Here is a 12,844-nt window from a genome sequence, read left to right on the forward strand (position 1 = left end):
CAGTTAAGGGATGTCAAATTGAGAACTTGCTTGACTGAAATTTCCGTGGAGGAATGTTCCGAAGGAAACTTTTCGGTCTAATGGACCATTATCATGTTAAAGATATGACTGATATGATCTGAATGAATTGTTATTTAATGATGAGTTCTATATAAGGGATATTTATCCCAGTGTTCTGTTGGGTTGACCAGAATATAAGGAACCCCAGAATAAAATTGGATCTTAAGAAAAAGAGATGTCCTCTACCTTGCGAGATGAGGACATCTCGCACTTTTTAAGTGGGGTAGAATGTAAGATTCCTCCCCAGCCTTCGAGGTATACAGGAGTAAGAATCTCCCTTTCTTATCTTTTAATTATTCCCTCTCTAAAATAAAAGAAAGTTTCTGTTTAAAAAAGGAAGACCCTTTCCCTAGAATACTTCTCAGGAGTCCCACCTGTTTTAAGGATTTAGAACAATAAGTTCAGAAGTGAGAATCGGTGTTTTGGGATACCAAGGTTTTGGTTTTCATTCGAGTACGGCCCAAAAGAAGTTCTTTATCTCTTGGGGAGTATAAGAAGTTATCCCCCAGATATTGTGACCCTTATATCTGAATTCAATGAAAGTAGGTGACTTAGCCTACAAGCTTCTTTTATCTTCTCATCTCAAAATTCTTAATGCCTTCTATAGAAAAATGTGTCAAACACAAATCATGGAAAGACGGTAAAACTTCAGTGGCAAGTTACCGTCTGTTGGCTTCTAGGTTACGCTAGCTCTTTCCTTTATATAAGTCGTAACTTTTACTTGTCGCTCACAGTAATCTTACTCCCATCAATCTCCTTTCTTTCTTAATCTCCGTCATGGCTTGGCAACAGGAATTAGTTTTATCCCTGATGATTTCTCACCTTCAAGACGCAAGAGAGTCTGTGAAGAAACACTTTATAGAACAGTATGAGCGCTCACTTTTTCCTCACCTAGGAACTTCTGTAGCTCATACCAAATGGCGGATCTATCAAAACATAACTAGGGTAACACCCTGGGGTCAGCAGCACTTTCGTAACAATGTCCGCTTGGCCATGGTTATTGAAGCTTTGGGTTTGGGTCCCCGATACTACTGCGTCATGAGATCAAGGCATCTTAGGTTTTCTAAACGGGTCTTCTTACTAGCGTGTTTTCTTCCTCATGAGAAGATATGCCTTTATCCCATTTTTGGCTTGCCTCTCAGAGGTCCTTTTGTTAGATCACCTCATACCACTGAGATAGGTGCGGCAATAACCAGCAAAATCATTCCCATAGATGAGTTACCCTATACTTGTGTAACTTGTGAGTAACAATGTCCGCTTGGCCATGGTTATTGAAGCTTTGGGTTTGGGTCCCCGATACTACTGCGTCATGAGATCAAGGCATCTTGGGTTTTCTGAGCGGGTCTTCTTACTGGCGTGTTTTCTTCCTCATGAGAAGATATGCCTTTATCCCGTTTTTGGCTTGCCTCTCAGAGGTCCTTTTGTTAGTTTACCTCGTACCACTGAGATAGGTGCGGCAATAACCAGCAGAATCATTCCAATAGATGAGTTACCCTATACTTGTGCAGCTTGTGAGTATTGCTTTTGTGACCATATGATGGACGGGCTTATGGAAATGTAAAGAGTTCTTCTATCTTTACTGTATAAGTTCCGAGAATGAATAAAGTTTAAATCTTGTTCTTATCTTGCTTTCTTTAAGACCTTTCTTGGTGGTTAATCTTGATTAAAATTTTTCTCTAAGTCTCATATTCGTGCATCTTGCGAAATTATCCCAGTTTGCGAGATGAGGACATCTCGCATTTTTTAAGTGGGGTAGAATGTAAGATTCCTCCCCCAACCCCTTTTTGATGTCTAGCATATTCCCCTGTAATCAATTCATTTTCTGAAATATAAGAGATCTTGTTTGTGGCTGTTTTAACCTAGAGAGAGAAAATATTCTAGAGAGAGAATATTCAGATTTTGAATATTTTTGGATAGAAAAATATCTCACCTTATTAAAATGAATCTTCCTGAAATAGAAATCAGAAAGAATTTTCCAATGTGCAATTGGAATTAATTGGAAATAGGTATAAAGAACCTTAGTCTAAGGGTCTAGATTTTCAAAAAAAATTAGATTATGGTCCAATTAAGGTTCCTATCGGCCAATAGCATCAATCCATGTGTAGAGAGGAGATAAATCCAATTTGTAAAAGAAGATACCCAAAAATGAGTAAATGCTCACATAAGATGAAGAGTTGAAAATGTACAAGGTTTATTAGTAAAAAAACTATGAGCAATAAAATTTTGACACATATGTAAGGAAGGGAAGTTCTTTAAAGAAGGTGCATATTTCACATAAGATGAAGAGTTGAAAATGTACGAGGTTTATTAGTAAAAAAAACTATGAGCAATAAAATTTTGACACATATGTAAGGAAGGGGAGTTCTTTAAAGGTGGTACATATTTCACATGCTTGAATGAGTTTTAAACTCAAAAATAATGTGATATTTTTATCTCTCATCTCTCTTGAACCAAACCAAATCAAAATGGAACCAAATCGAATCAAAAAGTAACCAAACTAGGTCCAAAGCTAGTCCAAATTCAACCAAACTGACTTGGAAAATTCTAGAATCAATTTGTTTGGTTAGGAGCTCAATTTTTCCTATAAATAGAAGCCTTCCCTTGTTGAAAAAAATATAGTGGCTTATGCTTTGTTACTGTACTCCACCTAAGCCAAGAACTGTGAATTCTTTAATAATTCACTAGTTTTTGACACTTCTCTCTTTCTTCAATCCCCATTGGTGGCTCCATCAACATACTAAACCAATTGATTGGTTGGGGGCCTCTACCGTGAACAAAGAATCAAGCAAATTATAAGATAAGTATAGTGAATTTTGATCTTTTCTATAATTTCTCAATGATTCTCTCTTCTCAACCCCTCTCAAGCTTGAGAAGCTTAATTGGTATGGTTTTTGAAATGCTATTGAAGTTAATTAATTAATGATAGTAAAGATTTACATAAATTTCCATTTCTGTTTAATTCTAATGGTTTTTCTCTCTCTCTCTCACTTAAGAAATGGTCATACTCATGACCCATTCTCAATCCAAATGAAGCTTTTCATAAAGCTTTTTCTTAATCCAAGATTAATCTATGCTTGAGAGTAAATTAATAGTTTTTTTTATCTATGCTTTTAGTTTATGATTATTTTTATTTAATCCATTAAGGGTTAATGATCCAATTAGGGATCATTCTAATCATTCCCTTAAAGATAAGCCTTATCTTTAAAATAATTGAGATTTATCAGTTATAGTAGCGAAGCTATGGTAAAATTTTATAAAAATTTACACATAAAATAATTTCATTCAAAGCATGAAAAGAGGACTTCCTACCATATTCTAGGAATTATCATCCTAGATTAATTAAAAGAATTTTATTGTAATCATGGAGGTGTAGAGGTATGCATGTAGATGTAGATGTAGATATATAGATATGGATGTGAATGGAGACGTGGATGTATGGATGTAGATGTATAGATGTGGATGTGAATGGAGTTGTGGATGTATGCATGTAGATGTAGATGTATAGATGTGGATGTGAATGTGGAGGTGGATGTATGCATGTAGATGTAGATGTATGGATGTGAATGTGAATGTGGATGTGGATGTATGCATGGCGTTGTGGATGTATGCTTGTAGATATGAATGTATGCATGTAGATGTGGATGTATGGATGTGAATGTGGATGTGGATGTGGATATATGTATGGATGTGAATATATGATATGTGATGTGAAGGAATCTGAAGTGATGAGATGGAAAATGATGTGATGGGATGAGTACACATATAAATGGAATGTGGAATAAGTAATGTGGTTTGATGAGGGATAATGTGGAAAAATGAGAGTTAATATAGAAACTGTATTTGTAAACTGTTTGTAAATGCTGTTTGTAAATGATTGTTTTATGTCAAGAATGCTGGGGAAGCATTTTGGCCGTCTTGTAATTAAGGTCGTGATGATGATAAAGTTGAAACTGCTAACGGAGAGTCAATGAAGGACGTCTCGCGTAGCAAGGTGGGCCGAGGTCTTGACCAGCCTTGGTGCGATTAAAATGGTGAGCTTCCGGTACGGTGGATGAGGGGCCAAGGAAGCGGCCTATGAGTGAAGCGCTAGGTCACCTGCGAAGGATCCTAGAGGGTGCTGACCATACGGTGCTCGAGCTCTAGGTCGCCTAGGATACCCACGCGTGCGTCGAGGAAGATATTGGAACAAGAGTAGGAGTTGTTTTCTGAAATCGGGAATGGATCTGGTTGATTGACCTTGCTGGTCTTCAATGGATGAGTCCATGGCTCTTTATATGGATCTGTTGGTTGATCTTGCTGATCTTCAACGAGAGTCCATCTTGATAAGTGATTATATTGCCGAGTATTATGGGCTAGGAACTAGGAAACGGCCCCTGAGTGGACAGGTGGTGAGCGTCCTAGTTGCCAATGATGCCATAGATACTCTGATGAAGGAATGATGGGAGAATTAAGAATCAATTGGATAAATTGGAAGATGGTGATCAGTGATACTATGGTTTTATTAAAGGATTGTTTTAAACTGGTTGAATCTGTGAAAAGGCAATTTCATATTGGGTGTGTGAGTGGTGTGACTAGTTTTATTTTTGCATGAACATCCGGCTAGGGGGCCTTGGAACTCTTTTCCTTGGTACCCGGGACAAAACCTAACCAAATTCTTAATTGGATCCCATCACTACAGTGGTTGGGCGGTTGGCTAACCCATGGGATCGGATGGGGTTAGGCTGGACTGATGGATCCGTAAATCGAGACTCAAACTTTTGTTTTTACGATAGATAAAATAAATCCCAGACAGTAATTGTTCTATGTATAGGAATCAACGACTGAGCCTCTTGAATGGAAAAAAAAAAGCATTGATCCCAATGATCCAAGTGCAAGTTTCTTCCTTGATCTGACCAAGTATCTTATAGATGTAATTGGATCACCTCGATCAGAAATGATCTTGACTACGTTAGAGTAAAAAGTTATCCTAGTGGAATCGCCCGTACTTTCCGGTAAAGGAAGTTTTTTCGGGTTCGGTTTTGGAAGAACCGACGGATTAGTCTCTTATCCGGATATCCGTGGTGGGTGAGGCCCCGAATGTGGGACCCTTGTCCCGCGCGAGAAGTGCTACTTCCGCTGCTAGTATCCCGAATCTGTGGCTCGGTGGGAACAGGGATCTTACAGTTGGTATCAGAGCATTGGTTAATAAAGATCAACTGAGAAGACATATATGTCAAAAATTTATCTAGAAAGACAAAAAGGTTATAATTGTGTGATATAATTCATATAATTTGATATTCAAACTGAAACTCGTAATTTGGTAATTGGGTCTTCAAATGGAAGTACCGCAATTATATAGAATCCCTGACTTGCTAGAGGCCTAGACATGATGGTATTTACCTTATAATTCCAAGAGCCGTGACTAGCGTATATACCGAGAGTATAACTGTAGCTCTTTACTGACAGTATATACGAGTAAATCTAAGACTTGAAATTATAAGCGTTAATGCTATCCAGATGATGATTTCAAATGTGATTGATATGATTTTTAATTCTGTTTGAGAATTGATGACTTGATTTGGATTCTGATTGAAAAATGATGATTTTTAAAAATTAGTTGAAATATAATGAAACCACAATGAGGGGGAATGGGATGAGTCCCTCTGATGATATTTATAACTAGAATGATGATAATGAATTCAGTAAATCACTATGAGATTAGTGGGTTGTGCTGTCAGATTGCTACTGTTAATACTTGACCGGTAGATCAAGTTAAGGGATGTCAAATTGAGAACTTGCTTGACTGAAATTTCCGTGGAGGAATGTTCCGAAAGAAACTTTTCGGTCTAATGGACCATTATCATGTTAAAGATATGAATGATATGATCTGAATGAATTGTTATTTAATGATGAGTTCTATATAAGGGATATTTATCCCAGTGTTCTGTTGGGTTGACCAGAATATAAGGAACCCCAGAATAAAATTGGATCTTAAGAAAAAGAGCTGTCCTCTACCTTGCGAGATGAGGACATCTCGCACTTTTTAAGTGGGGTAGAATGTAAGATTCCTCCCCAGCTGTAAGATTCCTCCCCCACCCCCTTTTTGATGTCTAGTATCTTTCCCTGTAATCAATCCCTCTTCAGAAATATAAAGACCTTGTTTCTATCTGTTTTAGCCTAGAGAGAGAGAAATATTCTAGAGAGAGAATATTCAGATTTTGAATATTTTTGGATAGAAAAATATCTCTTCTAATTCAGATGAGTTCCCCTGAAACAGAAATTCAAAAAGAATTTTCCAATGTGCAATTGGAATTAATTGAAAATAGCTATAAAGAACCTTAGCCTAAGGGTCTAGATTTTCAGAAATCTTTAGACTATGGTCCAATTAAGGTTCCTATGGACCAATAGCATCAATCCATGTGTAGGGAGGAGATAAATCCAACTTGTAAAAAGAAAATACCCAAAAATGAGTAAATGCTCACATGAGGTGAAGAGTTGAAAATGTACAAGGTTTATTAGTAAAAAATTATGAGCAATATTAAAAGTATGACATATGTAAGGAAGAGGAGTTCTTTAAAGGAGGTGCATATTTCACATAAGATGAAGAGTTGAAAATGTACAAGGTTTATTAGTAAAAAAATTATGAGCAATATTAAAAGTATGACATATGTAAGGAAGGAGAGTTCTTTAAAGGAGGTGCATATTTCACATAAGATGAAGAGTTGAAAATGTACAAGGTTTATTAGTAAAAAAATTATGAGCAATATTAAAAGTATGACATATGTAAGGAAGGGGAGTTCTTTAAAGGAGGTGCATATTTCACATAAGATGAAGAGTTGAAAATGTACAAGGTTTATTAGTAAAAAACTATGAGCAATATTAAAAATATGACATATGTAAGGAAAGGGAGTTCTTTAAAGGAGGTGCATATTTCACATGCTTGAATGAGTTTTAAACTCATAAAAATTGAGATATTTCATCTCTCCTCTCTCCTCATTTAAGTCTAGTTCCAAAAAGTTAGCTTAACTGACCTAAAAATGGTCAAATATTGACCAAACTGATTTAGAAAATTCTAGAATCAGTTTGTTTGGTTAGGAGCTCAATTTTTCCTATAAATAGAAGCCTCCCCCTTGTTGAAAAATATATAGTGTTTATGCATCGTTACTCTACTCCACCTAAGCCAGAAACTGTGAATTCATTTAATAATTCACTAGTTTTTGGAGCTTCCCTCTTTCTTCAATCCCCATTAGTGGCTCCATCAACATACTTAACCAATTGATTGGTTGGGGGCCTCTACCGTGAACAAAGAATCAAGCAAGTTGTAAGGTAATTAGTGAATATTGATCTTTCTATAATTTCTCAATGTTTCTCTCTTCTCAACCCCTCTCAAGCTTGAGAAGTTTAATTGGTATGGTTTTTTTTTAATGCTATTGAAGTTTGAATAGTAGTGAAGAGTTACATAATGCTATTGAAGTTAATTTTCATTTATGTTTAAATTCTAATGATTTTTATGTAAATTCTCTCTCTCACTCAAGAAATGGTCATACTCATGAACCGTTCTCAATCCAAATCAAGCTTTTCATAAAGCTTTTCCTTAACCTAAGATTAAGCTATGCTTGAGGCCAAATTAATGGCTTTTTTCTATGCTTTTAGTTTATGTATATTAATGATTCAATCCATTATGGATTGATAATCCAATTAGAGATTATTTTAATTATTTCCTTAATGATAAGTATTATCCCTTAGAAAAATTGAGATTTATCAGTCATAGCAGCGGAGCTATGGCAAAATTTTTATAAAAATTATGCATAAAATAATCTCATTCAAAGCATAAAAAGAGGACTTCCTACCATATTCTAGGAATTATCATCCTAGATTAATTTAAAGAATTTCATTACAATCATGAAGAAATTGAATTTTAATATTATGCATAAAGGATAAGTTTTTATATCAAAAGTGTTATTTTTACCATTTTTATTTCATGCATAGAAGTATGCAAAATGGATAAATTTTTATATCAAAAGTGTTATTTTTACCATTTTTATTTCATGCATAGAAGTATGCATAATGGATAAATTTTTATATCAAAAGTGTTATTTTTACCATTTTTATTTCATGCATAGAAGTATGCATAAAGGAAAAATTTTTATATCAAAAGTGTTACTTTTATCATTTTTAATTTTCATGCATAAAAGTATGCATAAAAGAAAATTTTTATATCAAAAGTGTTACTTTTATCATTTTTAATTTTCATGCATAGAAGTATGCATAAAGGAAAATTTTTATATCAAAAGTGTTACTTTTATCATTTTTAATTTTCATGCATAGAAGTATGCATAAAGGAAAATTTTTTATATCAAAAGTGTTACTTTTATCATATTGGATTTCATGCATATAGGTATGCATAAAAGATATTCTTTTTATACTAAAAGTATGATTTTTCTCATAAATGGATTTTATGCTTAACTTAGATGCATAAGAGAAAATTTTTTATTCTAAAAGTGTAATTCCTACCAAATTGAATTTATGCATAAGAAGATGCATAAAAGATTGATTTTTTAATTCAAAAGTGTCATTCTCATCTAAATTGAATTTATGTATAGAAAAATGCATAAAAGATTAAAATTTATTTCAAAAGTGTCATTTTCATTAAAAATGAATTTATGCATAGGAAGATGCATAAAAGATTGATTTTTACTTTGAAAGTATTAATCTCCTTAAATAGAATTTATTCATAAATAAATGTGTAAAGAAATCTTATATCAAATGTAAGAATTCTCTTGTATTCTATAAATAGATAAGAGATGTGATAGGATGTGATAAGAGATGTGATAAGATGCTTATGAAATAAGTTAGGATGTGATAAGAGATGTGATAAGAGGTGTGATAAGAGGTGATAAGATGCTTATGAAATAAGTTAGGAGGTGATAAGATGAATTAAGATGTGTATGGGGGGATGAGGTAAGAAGTGTATGTGATAGGATAAGATGTATATGGGTTGTGATAGGGCGAGAATGGATGTGATGTAAAAGATTAGATGTGAAGGTATATGGGGTTATATGAATGGGAATGTGGAAATGGATGTATGTATGTGGATGTGTGGATGTGGAGATGGGAGTGTGGATGTATGAACGTGAAAATGGATATATGCATGAAGATATATATGCATAGATGTGAATGTGGATGTAGATGTGGATGTATAGATGTGAATGGATGTGGATGTATAGATGTGAATGGGAATGTGGATGTGGATGTATGTGAATGTGGATGTAGATGTGGATGTATAGATGTGAATGTGAATGTGGATGTGGATGTATGTGAATGTGAATGTGGATGTGGATGTATGTATGTATGTGGATGTAGATGTGGATGTATGGATGTGTATGTATGAATGTGGATATGGGATGTGGATGTATAAATGAGGATGTGAAAATGGAGGTAAACATGTAGATGTGGATGTATGTGAATGTGAATGTAGATGTGGATGTATAGATGTGAATGTGGAATGTGGATGTATAGATGTGGATGTATGGGAATGTGGATGTGGATGTATGTGAATGTGAATGTGGATGTGGATGTATGTATGTATGTGGATGTAGATGTGGATGTATGGATGTGTATGTATGAATGTGGATATGGGATGTGGATGTATAAATGAGGATGTGAAAATGGAGGTAAGCAGGTAGATATGGATGTATGGATGTGAATGTGGATGTGGATGTGGATGTATGGATGTGGATATGGATGTGTATGTATGAATGTGGATATGGGATGTGGATGTATAAATGAAGATGTGAAAATGGAGATAAGCATGTAGATGTGGATGTATGGATGTAAATGTGGATATGGATGTGGATGTATGGATGTGGATATGGATGTGAATATATGATATGTGATGTGAAGGAATTTGAAGTGAAGAGATGGAAAATGAGGTGATTGGATGAGTACACATATAAATGGAATGTGGAATAAGTAATGTGGATTAATGAGGAACAATGTGGAAAAATGAGAGTTAATATAGAAACTGTATTTGTAAACTGTTTGTAAATGCTGTTTGTAAATGGCTGTTTTATGTCAAGAATGCTGGGAAAGCATTTTGACCGTCTTGTGATTAAGGTCGTGGAGACCTAACTGATAAAGTTGCAACTGCTGACGGAGAGTCAATGGAGGACGTCTCGCGTAGCAAGGTCGACCGAGGTCTTGACCAGCCTCGGTTCGATTAAAATGGTGAGCTTCCGGTACGGTGGATGAGGGACCAAGGAAGCGACCTATGAGTGAAGCGCTAGGTCACCTGCGAAGGATCCTAGAGGGTGTTGACCATACGGTGCTCGGGCTCTGGGTCGCCTAGGATACCCACGCGTGCGTCGAGGAAGATATTGGAACAAGGAGTAAGAGTTGTTTTGTGAAACCGGGCATGGATCTGGTTGACTGACCTTGCTGGTCCTCAACGGATGAGTCCATGGCTCTTTTATATGGATCTGTTGGTTGATCTTGCTGATCTTCAACGAGAGTCCATCTTGATAAATGATTATATTACCGAGTATTATGGGCTAGGAACTATGGAAACGGCCTCTGAGTGGACAGGTGGTGAGCGTTCTAGTTGCCAATGATGCCATAGATACTCTGATGATGAAGGAATGATGGGAAATTTGAGAATCAACCGGATAATTTGGAAGACTGTGATCAGTGGTACTATGGTTTCATTAAAGGATTGTTTTAAAGTTAACTGATGCTAAGAATAAGGCAATTTCAAGTGGTGTGCCTAATTTTATGTTTGCTTGAACTTCCGGCTAGGGGGCCTTGGAACTCTTTTCCTTGGTACCCGAGACAAAACCTAACCAAATTCCAAATTGGATCCCATCACTACAGTGGTTGGGTGGTTGGCTAACCCATGGGATCGGATGGGGTTAGGCTGGACTGATGGATCCGTAAACCGAGACTCAATTTCTGTTATTACGATAGACGAAGTAAGTCCCGGATAGTAATTGTTCTATGGATAGGAATCAACGGCTGTGCCTCTTGATGGGGAAAAAAGCGTTGATCCCAATGATCCAAGTGCAAGTTTCTTCCTTGATCCGACCGAGTATCTTTATAGGTGCAGTTGGATCAGCGTGATCAGTAATGATCTTGACTACGTTAGAGTAAAAATTTATCCTGGTGGAATCGCCCGTGCTTTCCGGGTAAGGGAAGTTTTTTCCGGGTTCGGTTTTGGAAAAACCGACGGATTAGTCTCTTGTCCGGATATCCGTGGACGAGGCCCCGAATGTGGGACCCCTGTCCCGTGCGAGAAGTGCTACTTCCGCTGCTAGTACCCGAATCCGTTGCTCGGTGGGAACAGGGGGATCTCACAGTTGGTATCAGAGCATTTGGTTAATAAAGATCAATTGAGAAGACAAATAGGTCAGAAATTTATCAAGAAACACAAAAAGGTTGTAATTGTGTGATATAATTCATACAATTTGATATTCAAATTGAAATTCGTAATTTGGTAATTGGGTCTTCAGATGGAAGTACCGCAATTATATAGAATCCTTGACTTGCTTGAGGCCTAGACATGATGGTATTTACCTTATAATTCCAAGGGCCGTGACTATCCGTATATACCGAGAGTATAACTGCAGCTCTTTACTGACAGTATATACGAGTAAATCTAAGACTTGAAATTATAAGCGTTAATGCTATCCAGATGATGATTTCGAATGTGGTTGATATGATTTTTAGTTCTGTTTGGAAACCGATGAATTGATTTGGATTCTGATTGAAAAATGATGATCCCTAAAAATGGATTGAAATGTAATAAGCTGAGCGAAACCACAAGGTGGATGATTGGGACGAGTCCCTGTAATGATAAATGATGAAAATGATTCAGCAAATCACTATGAGATTAGTGGATTGTGCTGTCAAATTGCTACTGTTAACACTTGACCGTTAGATCAAGTTAAGGGATGACAAATTGAGAACTTACTTGACTGAAATTTCCGTGGAGGAATGCTCAGAAGGAAATTTTTCGGTCTAATGAACCTTTATCATGTTAAAGATATGAATGATATGATCTGAATGAATTGTTATTTAATGATGAGTTCTAAGGGATATTTATCCCAGTATTCTGTTGGGTTGACCAGAATATAAGGAACCCCAGAATAAAATTGGATCTTAAGAAAAAGAGTTGTCCTCTACTTTATGAGATGAGGACATCTCGCACTTTTCAAGTGGGGTAGAATGTAAGATTCTCCCCCAGCCTTAGAGGTATACAGGAGTAAGAATCTCCCTTTTTGATCTTATAATTATTCCCTCTCTAAAATAAAAGAAAGATTCTGTTTAAAAAAGGAAGAACCTTTTTCTTGAATACTTCTCAAGAGTCCCACCTGTTTTAAGGATTCAGAACAACGAGTTCAGAAGTGAGAATCGATGTTTTGGATATCAAGGTTTTGGTCTCGAGTACGACCCAAAAGAAGTTCTTTATCTCTTGGGAAGTATAAGAACTTATCTCCCAGATATTGTGGACCAAAGAAAGTAGGTGATTTAACTTACGAACTTCTTTTATCTCCTCATCTCAAAGTTCTTAATGCCTTCTATAGAAAATTGTGCCAAACCCAAATCATGGAAAGACGGTAAAACTTCAGTGGCAAGCTACCGTTGGCTTCTAAGTTACGCTAGCTCCTTCCTTTATATAAGTCGTAACTTTTACTTGTCGCTCACAGTAATCTTACTCCCATCGATCTCCTTTCTTCCTAATCTCCTTCATGGCTTGGCAACAAGAATTAGTTTTATCCATAATGATTCCTCACCTTCAAGACGCAAGTGA

This window comes from Cibotium barometz, unplaced genomic scaffold, assembly GCF_041138505.1.
Source record: "Cibotium barometz isolate CiBa-2024 unplaced genomic scaffold, ASM4113850v1 ctg497, whole genome shotgun sequence".
NCBI classification, from domain to species: domain Eukaryota; kingdom Viridiplantae; phylum Streptophyta; class Polypodiopsida; order Cyatheales; family Cibotiaceae; genus Cibotium; species Cibotium barometz.